The following is a 13,266-nucleotide window of genomic DNA, read 5'->3' on the forward strand; positions in this document are numbered from 1 at the left end:
ATCAACTCCATTCTCCCCTCGTCGGAGTTCATAGGTCATTCTAACTGGATTTTGCCTCCATTTATGGATGTGCATGAATTTGATTCCAACATAGTGGTAGCGGCCGAACCACCCTCTCTTGGCTAACAGCTTTAATGCTACTCATGTGCCTTATTCAGCAACCAAATTAGCTTGCCCCGCATAATGAAGCAGAATAGGGGATGGTACATTGTGTGTCATAACACAACTGAAGGTAGTTTTTTTTTTTTTTTTCAAGTGTCCCTTCACTTGTATTGAGACACGTAATGTACCAACTCATATTCCCATTACACATAAAAATTTCTCTTTTCAGCTGGTGTGCCAAAGTAAGATGATGTCAAATAGTTGATTGCCACTTAGATTTTTATTGACAAAAATATTGATAACTATGGAATGCAAGATATAGTATCAATTAGACGTCAATGGCCGATAATGTATCAATATGTGCAAGAATATTAAATGGTTAGGCTAACCGATTGGTTGGACAATCTGACCCAACTCGCTCCTAAATGGTGGCACTCACTTCTAGTAGTCTTCAATCGTCGACATAAATTGGCTCATTTGGAAGTATTTTATAAATGACTGAAAGCGCTTATAACGAAAATGTTTTCAAGTTCTCAAAACACTTAAAGCGCTTTAAGTACTTTTTCAAGATTCACTTGCATCTTTACTAAAGATTCTTTTTAAAAATAATTTCACCAGAACTTTTTCAGTTATGTTAAAGCACTTCCAAACAAGCTCTTTTAAAAATAAAAATAAAATTTAACTCAAATAAGAAATATCTTCACCCAAAGAATAAAGGATTTAAATTATGAATAATTTTATTGTGGAAGGTAAAATATATATTTTTTATTCTATATATTAGTAAAGTGCAAGGTAAGTCATAAATTAAAATAAAGAAATTTTTTTGAAATATCATATGAACTTGTACGCACTATTCTATTTGTCATATAAACTAAAATTTTAAGCAATTTGTCATACCTACTTTTCCACACCGTCATGTAAGGGCTCAACACCTTTCCCTAACTTTGATAAGTTTTCCATCCAATATAAGTCATGTGCGGGTTATTTCGGTCATTTTAATACCTTACTTCTGTATTCGACAAAAAACTGTAGGTTTTTCAGGCAATGGAACAATATTTTTGATATGATAACAATGAAATGATCATGCAATGCACTTGATGTACATTTAAACTAACCTAAATAATAGATTCGTTAAAACCAAATTAAACTCGCAAGTGCACGAATCAATTGTAGTAATATATGCAAATACGAGGTCGATCCCACAGGGATTGCTTTAACACCAATTTAACCGATTAATCACGCAAGACTATATTAAACAAACAAAGGATAAATAGGATTGAATAATTGAGTAATTGATTAAGACTAAAATTGTGACAGCCCGTTCCGAATTATTCGTACCGTAGGTGTGAAATGACGATTTTGCCCCTGGACGTTATTTAGCGTTGTAGGGTCTTGTTTGAATTGTTTTTGTTTATGGGCTGCCATCTGGACCTCACCCACACACACTCACACCCATGGACCCTCTCTCTCTTCTCTCTCTCGAATTTTCTTCCACTTTCTTCCATTTCCTTTGCAAAGGTACGGATAAACTTCAAACTACCTTCTACTTTCACGGATCGACGTTGAGGAGGTTACCTTTGTGTTCCTTGTGAGCTCAGGAGCTTATTCATACCATTTTTAGGACGTGAAACCTTCGAAAACCCGAGAACCCAGTTTTTGTGCACTGTTCATGCACACGTGATCGTGAGGTTTTTAGAAGTTTTTAAGGTTCTAGGGAGCTTTAGAACCTTCTCATGAAGCTCGGGGAACAATTTTGAAGTGTTTTGGACATCGGGAAGCCCAGTTTCAAGGAGTTGCAGGTTTGGCCCAAATATCGTGAGTTTTTCCAACGAGATTCCGTTGGTTTTAGGTCCCCTAAATGGTAAAATTTTGTTCTACTTGTTGTAAGCTTCATTTTGGTACCAATTTCATGGAATTTGGTTGAGAAATGAAGAAGATATTAAGGTTTGAAGTTTTTCCAGTTTTTCAGCGAAATTTGAGTTGCAGATGGCGGCGACCAGCGAAGCTTACCGGAGAAGGAGGAGAATATTCCGTCAGAGTTAACGGAATATTCTAACGGCGTTAGGTAACGGTCGTTAACATCTGTGAAGGTTTTAACGGAATATTCCATGGAATATTCCCTAACGCCGTTAGGGTTCCACACGCGTGACAGGCACGTGCCGGCGCGTGGCGGCGCGTGGGAGGTCAAAAAATTATTTTAAAAATATGGGGATGTTCATGGGATTGAGTAGATCACGTTGGTATATTCAAATATCCCATTTGAGCAATGTATGAGAAGTTAATACCCAAGGTTGGTTACGTGCATTAAATTGACATTTTTATAGTTGTTTCGCATATAGGTGAGGACTATCCGGAAGACGAGCGCAACCACGCGAGGCTCGGGGCTTACGACCCTTCTACGTATCAGTGAATGGCCTTTTGTTTTCAGTATATATATATTGATTGGTATCTTTCTAGAAATTACGTTTTAAATGGTATTATAATTGAAATGCCATGTCGAATATCGTCATTATTATTATTGTGATTGTGTTGGTTATATATTAGTGCCGCGGACGCTCAGGTAAGTCAGGTGAGTATGTTGTTAGTGATAGATGTGGTGTTGATGAGATTGAGTTATAGGTTATATTCCTACACCTCGGTGATTGTGCTCCGCCAGAGTAGGGCCTAGCCTTCAAGTGATCGTTCATCTTCTACACCGTAAGCTCACCTTGGATCCAAGGCAGGTGCCAGCCTGTCGTACAGACCACTTTAGGTGGTTCCGACTCGTAGGTAACTTGCCATACATCGTACAGCCTTCACGTGATCGTAGCACTGAGCGTATTTATTTACACCCAGCCTGTCGTACAGACCACTATAGGTGGTTCCGACTCGTGTGCAGGATAGTGATTGAGGAGCTATAGTTTCAGCCATACAGGTTACTTTAGGTGACTCCAGCTGATGTATTGATATCACTGGCATATTATGATTTGTTTTATCTCACCTGCTTGATGCTTATATTATTTGTTTGGATATTCTGACGCAACATATTCTAGCATGGCATATTTGAGCTTTATCGTTTTAGCATGTTTTGATATACGAGTACATATAGTATTTTCTGGAAAGTATACGGGTTTTACAGAGAGGGGTTATTACTTGATATTGAAATGGTTTAAAAAACTAACTTTGTTTTTGCCCACTCACGTTTTCTGTTTTGCTCCCCTCCAGGTTTTAGGTAGCAAGGACGTGGGTGACGAACAAGGCATCGAGGCATTTTTGATAGAGCACCCTCCATGTAGGATTTTCTAGTTATCACTTATGTAGTATTTGTTTATTCTGGACTGCACCTAGGATACTTGAACTCCTACTTTGCATGTTCCTTTCGTGTTTGTCACTAGCACTCACTGATCTTTTATTGTAATTATTTTGTTAACTTTATTTTCCTCGTATTTTTCACTTTCTTGCTTCCGCACTGTGCTTTCCTCGTATTTTTCACTTTCTTGCTTCCGCACTGTGCACTTGGCTATGTCACCCTCACATGATGGCCAGCACGCTCCATTTTAGATTCGGGGTGTGTCAAAAATTAACAAGAAAAAGAAAAGACAATTAACTAAATCAAGGACACGACACAAGAAAACCTAAGGTTATGAATCCACCAATAACAATCCTATTTACTTTTCCTAGAGCCAATTACTATCCAATTACCATGCCAATGTTAAAGGTTGTTCTTTCTAAAGTCTGAATTAATCCGTGGTCAGACATCAGCTCTTGTATCTTTACATGATAATTATATCCTATTGGTTAGGCATACAATTAAACACATAGAAACCCATTAAGCAAAGAAGAATCATGTCAACCAAGTAGGACTAGCTTGATATTGGTCATCCTCACTAGTTTGTCTACTCTTCTTAATCTTAGTTCCAATAAACCTAATTGATATTGGTTATCCTCATAGATTTATCTAAATCTCTAGATGCAAAATTTCTAAAGGTGATCAGTCATTAGAAACTCAAACCTAGAATAAAATACCCACAAAGATTAAGAATATAACATGGCATATAATCGGATAATAATCAACAAAGTACTTCGCAAATATTCATGTCATGGCTTCATCATAAACCTTAGAAAATAACTTAGTTACACATAGAAATAAAAATAAAAGAAAGATAGAACCCGGAATCCATGGCAAAGCACGTCCCTAAGCTCTTCTTCACTTATTGCGGAGATGGTGAATGGTAGTATGGTGCGGTGTTATGGGTTATGCGGGGGTAGATGGATGGATGATGGATGGATGGATGGATGTATGGATGGATGGATGATGGATGAGAGAGAGCTTAGGGACCTTATTTAAACTAGAAAAACCCTAAAAGGTCTGGGAGAAACTCTCCTAAAATAAAACAAACTCCTAAACAATTAATGACACAAACTAGGAAAGAATCCTTCTTGGCTTGGGAAACACGTCATCTGTCTTGCACGCCAGATTTGGGGTCGATTTTTCTTTTGGAAAATTCTGTAAAAATATGACGAACGTAGCTTTATCTCTTATCTTTCCAGGCATATATCGCACGTCACTAGGAAAAATCGGGAAAGCCTTCAAATCTTCATTCTCCTACAGCTGCGCAATTCTGAACAGAAAACAACTTCTGCGGGATTCATTTGTGAAACTGGAATGAATGGCTCCATGGAAAATTATGAAATTTGAACATAACGATCTTCAGCCTCTCAGCTTCCTTCTCCAGTTAGCCTTGCATCAAAAGTCCTCCGAAAAGTCTAATTATCACCAAAAACGTCCTAAGTGCACAGAATGGCTGAAACTGAGAAAAGGAAAGTAATAAGGCTCTTTTAAGATCAATTCCTTAACAAAACTTAGGCATAATTAAGATGAAAATATGATAACTAATGCACCTATCAGCACTCTCTTCTGGTTATTTCAAATATTTAATAATACATGAGTGGGAATTTGCATTTTAGCATGCACGGGCTCTATAAATGAGACACAAGTTGACGTTTTGTGCCATAAATGGAGTTGTAGATGCATATGCGCTAAAGAAAAGTAAAAAATTTAAGTGTTTGTACTGAAGAAAAGTAAAAAAACTTGTGAAAAGATGTTTAAATGACCTAAGTAACCCCAAACACAAGTCATGTTCGAAGCACATGAGTTATATTGGATGAAAAACTTAATGGAGTTAGGATTAGATGACAAATTAATGATTTTGTAAAGTTGTATGACAAATTACTTAAAATTTTAGTTTATATGACAAATTGAAAAAATATGAACAAGTTCATATGACATTTAAAAAATTTTCCCTTCAAATAATTCCAAAATAACACATAAAATATCAACAACTGATATACTTCCAGTAATAGTACTTGGCTCCACAAGATTTTGAACGAAGTCCTACATAAAAAGGAGGTGAAATAAAACAATGATTGGCTGCTCAATAATAAGTAGGAGTTTCTACTTAAAATTGTTGTCGATTTATAGAATTTTGTGTTTATGATCGGAACTGTTTATACTATGAATCACTTTGTAAAGATCATCTCTGCAAAAAAATAAAAAATATATAAAAAAATAAAAATAAAAATAAGGTCGTTTAGTCAATCTATTATAGCAAAAACATAGACGGTGCGCAATGCTTTTACCAATTCTGTTAATCTACTTTTATACAATTTGATGACTAAACGACCTTAGTTCTAATTGCTTTTTTTTTTTTTTAATAGAAATGATATTTATAGAGTGATTTATAATATAGACGGTTCTGATTATAAACACAAAATTCTATACATCGGCAACAAACAATTTTGAATAAAAACTCCCACTCATCTTTGAGTGGCCAAATATTGTTCAGTGGAATAAGTTGCTTAAAATAAAAAGATAAAAAGAAAAAGAGTGACAAGGTATTAGCATATGGAGGAACCACATCTATTTTGTAAAGTGTAATGCTAGGAAGACCAACTTTTTAAATCAAATTTGCAAACCAACTGAGGTGATTGTAAATGATTGGATTATTAAGTAAGTGTCGATTAACGTGCTTATTTCTTAGTGGTGACACATCATTTGGTATGCAAATTTGTTTTAAAAATTTAATCTCCCTAACATTATCCAAAATGACTCATTTCGTAACCTTGTGGAACCAAGTATCGTTCTACTTGTAATACCCATTCCAGCTCACTTTAACATCTTCCAAATAAATAAATGATGTCATTAATAAAAAAATGTTCGTCCTTATACTCCCCAGTCATTCTCATGATAAGGAGTAATCCAGTAATCCTATTTTTCTTTTACTTTCTATTTTATGAAAACCCAATAATATCTAGTTTATCTCTTGACAAATAAAAACCCCTAATAATAATAATCTCGTTTTGTTTTTATAAACTTGGGGAAAATGTTTCTAAGACTAATGATAATTAATCAAGTGGAAGAGAATATTAAAGTCTCACCATTCCCAAAACTAAGTGCTCGGTTGACATCTTGCTTGGACATAGATACTTAAGCAAATTCATGATTACCCATCGTCACTACATGTCAACCCTCTCTCGCATTGAAAGAAAACCACATATGAAAATCCATTTTTTCCCTTGATTGTTGATTCAAAACAAAACTTCTTTCTGTGATAGATGCAGAGTACACAAGCGTGTGCAATGTGCATAATATACGCGCACGCGCGCATACACTAATTAAACAAACTCGAATAATAAAGCATTTAAACCACAATTTCATACATGAACCATACTTTTACTTGAAAGGACATGAATATAGAAAACACACCTGTGGACATAGTCGAAGACGAAGCCGTGACATACCTCTAAACATAACACCTTCTCCTCTCTTGCAAATTCACAATGCTTAGCCAAACAATCGATCTTTGGTTCAACTATTAACCGTAATATTGTGAGAACAGTGACCTCTATTTAGAGCAAAACAATCCTTATAATTATTCTATATTAGTCATTCCAGAACACTGCAATAGAATTCTCATACAACTATGAATATTAAGTCGACAATTTCATAGTTTCAATTCCAAATTGACTAAGACAACCCCAACTCTTTTATTTAGACTTTTTTTATACCAACTTAAAACACTACATGATTTCTAGGATTCAAAATCATACTCATACTCTAATATACTCATCTCTGTACTCTTGAAAATTTTCCTTGATGGTCAAGAAATGATGTCAAAAGAGGTTAAGATTAGACAGTGGAGTCGAAAGGAACTAGCTACACAGTAAGCTGGTGGTTGATCACACAAGTCATCTTTTCTCTTTAGTTGTTGCTCTCTTTAACAAATATTCTATATATACTAAAAGCCAGTGGATTGGCACTGTTCATTAACAGTGCCGTTCCGGTTTCGTCCCTCATTTTCTTCATGGTTTTTCGGCTTTAGTGGGATTATGCAGTAAATTGTCCATTTTGTCCTTCATGATACGTGCTGCGCGTGCGTAGATATCGGCTTATCTAGGGAAGATGCTGGAAGCATCTTTCATTTCTCTCTTTCCTCTTCTTTTCTTCTCTCTGCTTTTCCGTCTCTCTTTGTGTTTGTCTGTGTTTCTGTGTGTATCTCGCTGTTTTCCTCGCGATCCGATCGTTTAGAAGGGTGGTTGGACTGTTTTTTTCCCGCTGTTCTCTGCGGAGGAATCGCAACGGTTTGGCTGCTTTGGTTGGTAAGAAAAATTTTCAATTGGTTGTTGTAAAATTCGATTCTTGCTAAGTGTTCTCTTTATTTATTTTTTTTTGCTGATTTGCATGTGGATCTTTTGTCTGATTTCGTTTTTGGCTGCCGCAAACCTATATCTTCCAATTTTAGGGTTTTGTTGTGGGAGTTTGCAAACGCTCTCTGGATCAGGTATATAACTTATCTTTAAGCGTTTTTTTTTTAATAATTTTTGCGTTTTAACTAGAATTGAAAGATTGCCGACAAATGGATATGGCTACGGTTATATAATTTATCTTTAACCTTTTTTTCATATTTTTTGTGTTTTAATTAAAATTTAAAAATTGTTGAGGAAGGATATGGCTGCGGTTTAAGGTTTAGACTAATTAATTTTATTGTTGTTCAGGTTTTTTTTGGGGAAATTTTTGGGTTTGGTTGTTCTGATTATCTGTGGTTTGATTTTTGTTCGGAATTTAAAAGAAGAAAAATGGCCATGATTAACTTTTGGGTTTTCTTTGTCTGTTCTACATTTTAAAGTTTGAATTATGGATTTTTTTTGTATGTCAATCCTTAAATGATCACTGTATGGATTTTTTTTGTGTTTCGGCATATGCCCTTATTGGAATTTTGTGATTTGAGAATTGTAGAAGTTAGTAGCAATTCAAAACCTGTTAAATGGGATGAGAATTAGAGTGATTTGAAATCAGCGAGCAAGTATATACTAAAGCTCAGCGGATTGGCACTGTTCATTAACAGTGCCAATCCGATTTTGCTCCTAATCTAACGTATGGTTTTCAGCCCTTTAAAAGATGCTACATGAATTCGCGATTTTGCCCCTTGGTAGAGTGAGTCTACATACGGGAAGGTGCTCGAACCCTCTCTCATTTTCTTCCGTTGCTTTTTGCTTTCGCCTGCTCTCTGTTTCTCTGCTTTTTTCCATGTTTGATCTTCGTGTTTCCTTGCTTCTCTGTTCGTGTTGATCGCCTGCTGTCTGAAGAGGTGGGTTTTCTGGCTGATTGCGGTGTTTTAGGTGGTTTGTCTATTTTATTCTTTTTCTCTTTTCTTTGATTAGGAAGAAAATTTGTAGATCGATTGGTGTAAAATTAAAATCTTTGCGTTTTTTTATCAGTTCTTTCCTATTTTTTTCGTGTTTTTAGCATCGTTGTTTAATTTGATCGCATTTTTTGTTTTAAGAAATACTGATTTATCGATTTTAGGGTTTCTCTGTCCAATCTTGGAAACCCTTTTCGATTAAGGTGTGTGGGTTTTTTTATGTGGAATGTTTTCTGCTTTTTTCCGACATTTGTGTCTGGTTGTTCCATCTAATTGCATTTTTCGTTTTGGAAAATTTTGGTCTTTTAGGTTAGGGTTTTCCTGTACATTGATTGGTTGGTTGATGTAAGATTGAAGTTTTTTCGTATTGCATTGACTGTTTCGTTGATTTTTTTACTGTATTCAATGCCGTTGTCTAATGTGATTCGGTTTTTTCTTGCAGGAAATATTGGTGTTTGAAGAAATTAAGGCTTAGCAAAGTGTGACTACCTATGCTTGAATTAATGTTGAAGTTTTGAGCTCAATTAGATTAAAGCGCATAGAACATCCATAGAAGTGGTAAAAGTTCTTCCCTCAACCAGCTTAATAGTAGTTAACATGTATGCTTACTTTTCAATTATTAAGAAACTGTACCTTCCAGTTGTATGAATCGCTAATGCATCAACATCATTTCTTCTGAGAAGTTTGGAGGTGGCATAAGCATCTCTTATGTACGAGCACACTCTGCTATTATGAATTGGAGTGGTTCTTATTGTCTTTAAGTGATTCTTATCACAACAATTAGGGAAGAAATCCCTTTCTTTTAAATTGGATTATCCCAACCTGCATAAAATTGAGAGTCATGTTGATAAAATCTTTATCTTTATTATGCTGTTATTAAAAGTAGCCTTGAAATATTTTAAATTCGTTTTATATTTATTTGAGAAGTAATTATTTCTTTGTTTGCAATCATCTGCAGATTATTTTTGGTTGAAAAAAAAAAAAAAAATCTTTGCTGCATCTCAGTTCCTATTGTAATTTTAACTGCCAAGTTAGCTTTCAGCTGTCAAGTTTACAGACAATTGATTGTGTTTGTAAGTGCTTTTCACTTTGTTAATATTGTGTTCAAGATTATATTTCTTCCTTTTGTTTGACAATTGTCTGATTGTATTTAATACTGTGGCTCTAAATTGTATATCAAATCATTCTTTTCAAATATTTCTTTACTTAAGTTATAATGTTGAGCTACTTTATGTTATAATTTTATAACTAGATAGTACATTCTCATAAAAATAGAATGTTTTGTTTTTTTTTTATCAATGTTATCTATGCAGTATAGTCTTTTGTTTTTTTTTTTCCTTTACTCTGTATATTACCTTTTTATCTGAGAAGTTACTTTTAATTTTAGCTTATACATTTTAAACCCATCGGTTCCACGTTGTGTTAATCATGATTCTTGGAACCATAGATAGTTTTTATTTTTGTAGTTAACTGTGTTATCGTTTTTAGTAAAATTGTGAATATCATAGATAAATTATATGTAAAATGCTTTTTTATAGTCATATACTGTGTTATTAAAAAAGTTAGATGTTTGCAAAAACTGTCAATATCACGGAGTGATATTACAATTTTCTATTGTGATAACAATTTTTGTTTTAGTTAACATATACATTTCTTTGAACAGGTGTATTTGTTAATTCTGTGTCACCCATTGTTTAAAAAAGTTTTAGGGCTCCTATTTTCTCACGATATATTTGATAATCTAGCCATCAATTTATATAATTTATGTATTAGTAAAAATCAATTGGTTTTTTTATTTTTTGTAATTTGTTTTTCATTGAGAATAAACATTGTTAATACTGTTGATCTTTGCAGTTTCCACTCAGCGTGGATAAGACAAGTAAGAAGTGATACTCCCATTGAAAACTTATCTGCAAAATAAATTTTGCTCTGTGGTTACATGTTGCATTGGTGCATAGTTTCACAACTGAACTATAAGAAGTAAGAATGTAGTTATCTTATTACTTTGTTAATTTTTAAATTTTTTTAAGTTCTATTTATTATTTGTTTTATATTTTGTTTCTTGCCATTTGTTGCTGAACTAAATTCTATTGTCCATTGTAATAATTGTTTGTTGTTTGCCTTTTTGAACAGATTGGCTATCGTATTTTCTAAAATTTCAATTGTTAAAGGTGAGCAATTTTAAATTTTAAATTATTTAGTTTTAAACTTTACTTTTTTTAATCTTCTTTTTTTTTTTATAACTTTTTTTTTCCAGTCGCATTTTAAAATTTGGGTGATCTATTCTTTTTAATCATTATAGTATATATTTGTTTAATCTTCACATTATGTGTTTGTTGATACTTCTTTTTTTCATTTTTTGTCTCTTTTTCCAGTGTGGTTTGCACTAATTTGTTTTCAAATTTGTATTACAATTTGATTCCATCATGTCAAAAAGACTTGCAAATGCTTTAACAATTAATGATACAGAACACGAGAAAGAGTTTGTCAATAATCAATCCTATGTTTTATCTGAATATGACAGACAATTTAAAAGAGTGTGTAGAATAAGTTGTATACAAAACTATGTCGATGTTTTCTTATCTAAGAGTAGTCCAATTATTCAGGAAAACTCAACCATTGACTACCAAGATGGTACTAGCACATCTTCTGTTCAACAAGATGTTGAAAACATAAGTTCTTCCAATATCAATGAATCACATTGCATGACTGTTGTTGAAAAAAATGTTCTCTTAAGAGATAAAAAGGGAAAAAAGGTTGTCAATGTATTAGACCAATCTACAAAAAATACTCAACAAACCTTTGATGATTAGAATAATAATCTTATGAACAAGGGTCAAGCATTTTTTCAAAAGAATAGAAAAGGTTAGTTCTTAATTTATGCATCTATTAATTTGATATATCATGAATTTCAATTTTCTAATTGCCTAAATAATATTATGCTCATTTTGTTTTGTTTTTGTATCTTTTTTTGTAGGAGTTGTTAAGGAATATGCGGACTTAGGAGATAAAAGTTAATGCGGACTTAGGAGATAAAAGTTATAAGTGTGTTCATTGTGGTGCTTTTTTTTGGCTAAAAGAGTCTCTTAAACCAAAGTGTAAAAACGATCTACCTGTTTTCACTCTTTGTGCCAACAAGGAAAAATTAAGTTTCCAAATCCAAAACCAGCACCACCATTTTTAGATTACTTACTTGATCCAACTAAAGGGCAAAAAAATTTATCATTTCGACAAAATATTAGAACTTATAACTCAATGTTTGCATTCACTTCAATGGGAGCCAAAGTTGATAACTCAATTAACAATGGATCAAGCCCTTATATTTTCAAAATCAGTGGTCAAGTTTGTCATTTAATGGGATCTCTTTTGCCTGTTGATAATGAGTCTCCAAAATTTGCTCAACTTTATGTCTATGATACATATAATGAGGTGGAAAATCTACTTAAAGTTTTTAATTCCAATGGAAACAATCAAAGCCTAGATCCAACAATTGTAGAAGGGTTAATCAAAATGTTTGATGCATCAAATGAATTGGTTAAACTTTTTCTAATGGCAAGAGATAAATTTGAAAACGATGGTCTTTCTTCATTAAAAATGACTTTGCTAGGCAGGCAATTAAATGATAGCAAACAATATGAGCAACCTACAACTGATGAAATAGGTGGTTTGATAGTTGGAGATATAGGATTGTATGATTCTAATCGAGATATTATTATAGAGTCTAAAAGTCACGAATTAAAACGTGTAACAAAGTTGAATCCTAAATTTATGTCTCTGCAATATCCAATTCTTTTTCCATATGGTGAAGATGGTTATAGACCAGATTTAAAATGGAATGAAAATTATAGAGGTAAAAAAACTAAAAGACAAAGAATACCAATGAGAGCTTTCATTGCTTATCAAATTCAAGAGCGAGAACCACCATTAAGTACATTGTTAAGAGGAGGAAGACTTTTTCAATATTTCATACATCATAGAGAGCCTTCTGTAGAGCGATTACCAGTTCATTTACCATTGGAACAAAATGTTGTTTTTACAGCTGATCAATCACTACAGTCAATCATTAATCAAAAAGCTTTTGAAAACACAATGTTAACAAGTTGGTTTGAATTGAACAAAAATTTTCCTAACGCGCGTGAACTAACTTATGCACAAATTCCCACAAAATTTTTGTATGATGTAAAGAAAAAAACTTGGAAGCCAAGAAAATATAAAGCATCAATTGGCAGAATAGCATATGTACATCCTGCATCTGGCGAATTATATTATTTGAGAATGCTTTTGAATTTAAAAAAAGGCGCCATTAGTTTTGAGGATTTAAAAACAATTAATGGTGTTGTACATTCTTCCTACCATTTTGCATGCAAATCATTAGGACTATTAGGTGATGATAAAGAATGGATTGAGGCTTTATCAAGTGCTGCACATATTGCATCGTCTGCTCAATTGAGACAATTGTTTGTCACAATAATTTTATTTTGTG

General features: G+C 33.5%; 1 long non-coding RNA gene across 3 annotated transcripts; it reads left to right on the forward strand.

Moving 5' to 3' along the window:
* Nucleotides 1–7,395: 7,395 nt before the first annotated feature.
* Nucleotides 7,396–11,281, forward strand: LOC148697229 (uncharacterized). Of its 3 annotated transcripts, XR_015963217.1 has the most exons (4): nucleotides 7,396–7,740; nucleotides 9,226–9,856; nucleotides 10,638–10,763; nucleotides 10,917–11,281. It is a non-coding gene; the product is annotated as an uncharacterized LOC148697229 (long non-coding RNA). The 3 variants fall into 3 exon arrangements; XR_015963216.1 differs by having other exon boundaries at nucleotides 10,638–11,281; XR_015963218.1 differs by having other exon boundaries at nucleotides 7,417–7,740; nucleotides 9,226–9,341; nucleotides 10,638–11,281.
* Nucleotides 11,282–13,266: the final 1,985 nt, after the last annotated feature.

Source organism: Pyrus communis, chromosome 5 (genome assembly GCF_041283825.1).
Source record: "Pyrus communis isolate YQ-2024b chromosome 5, ASM4128382v1, whole genome shotgun sequence".
In the NCBI taxonomy this organism is placed as follows: Eukaryota; Viridiplantae; Streptophyta; class Magnoliopsida; order Rosales; family Rosaceae; genus Pyrus; species Pyrus communis.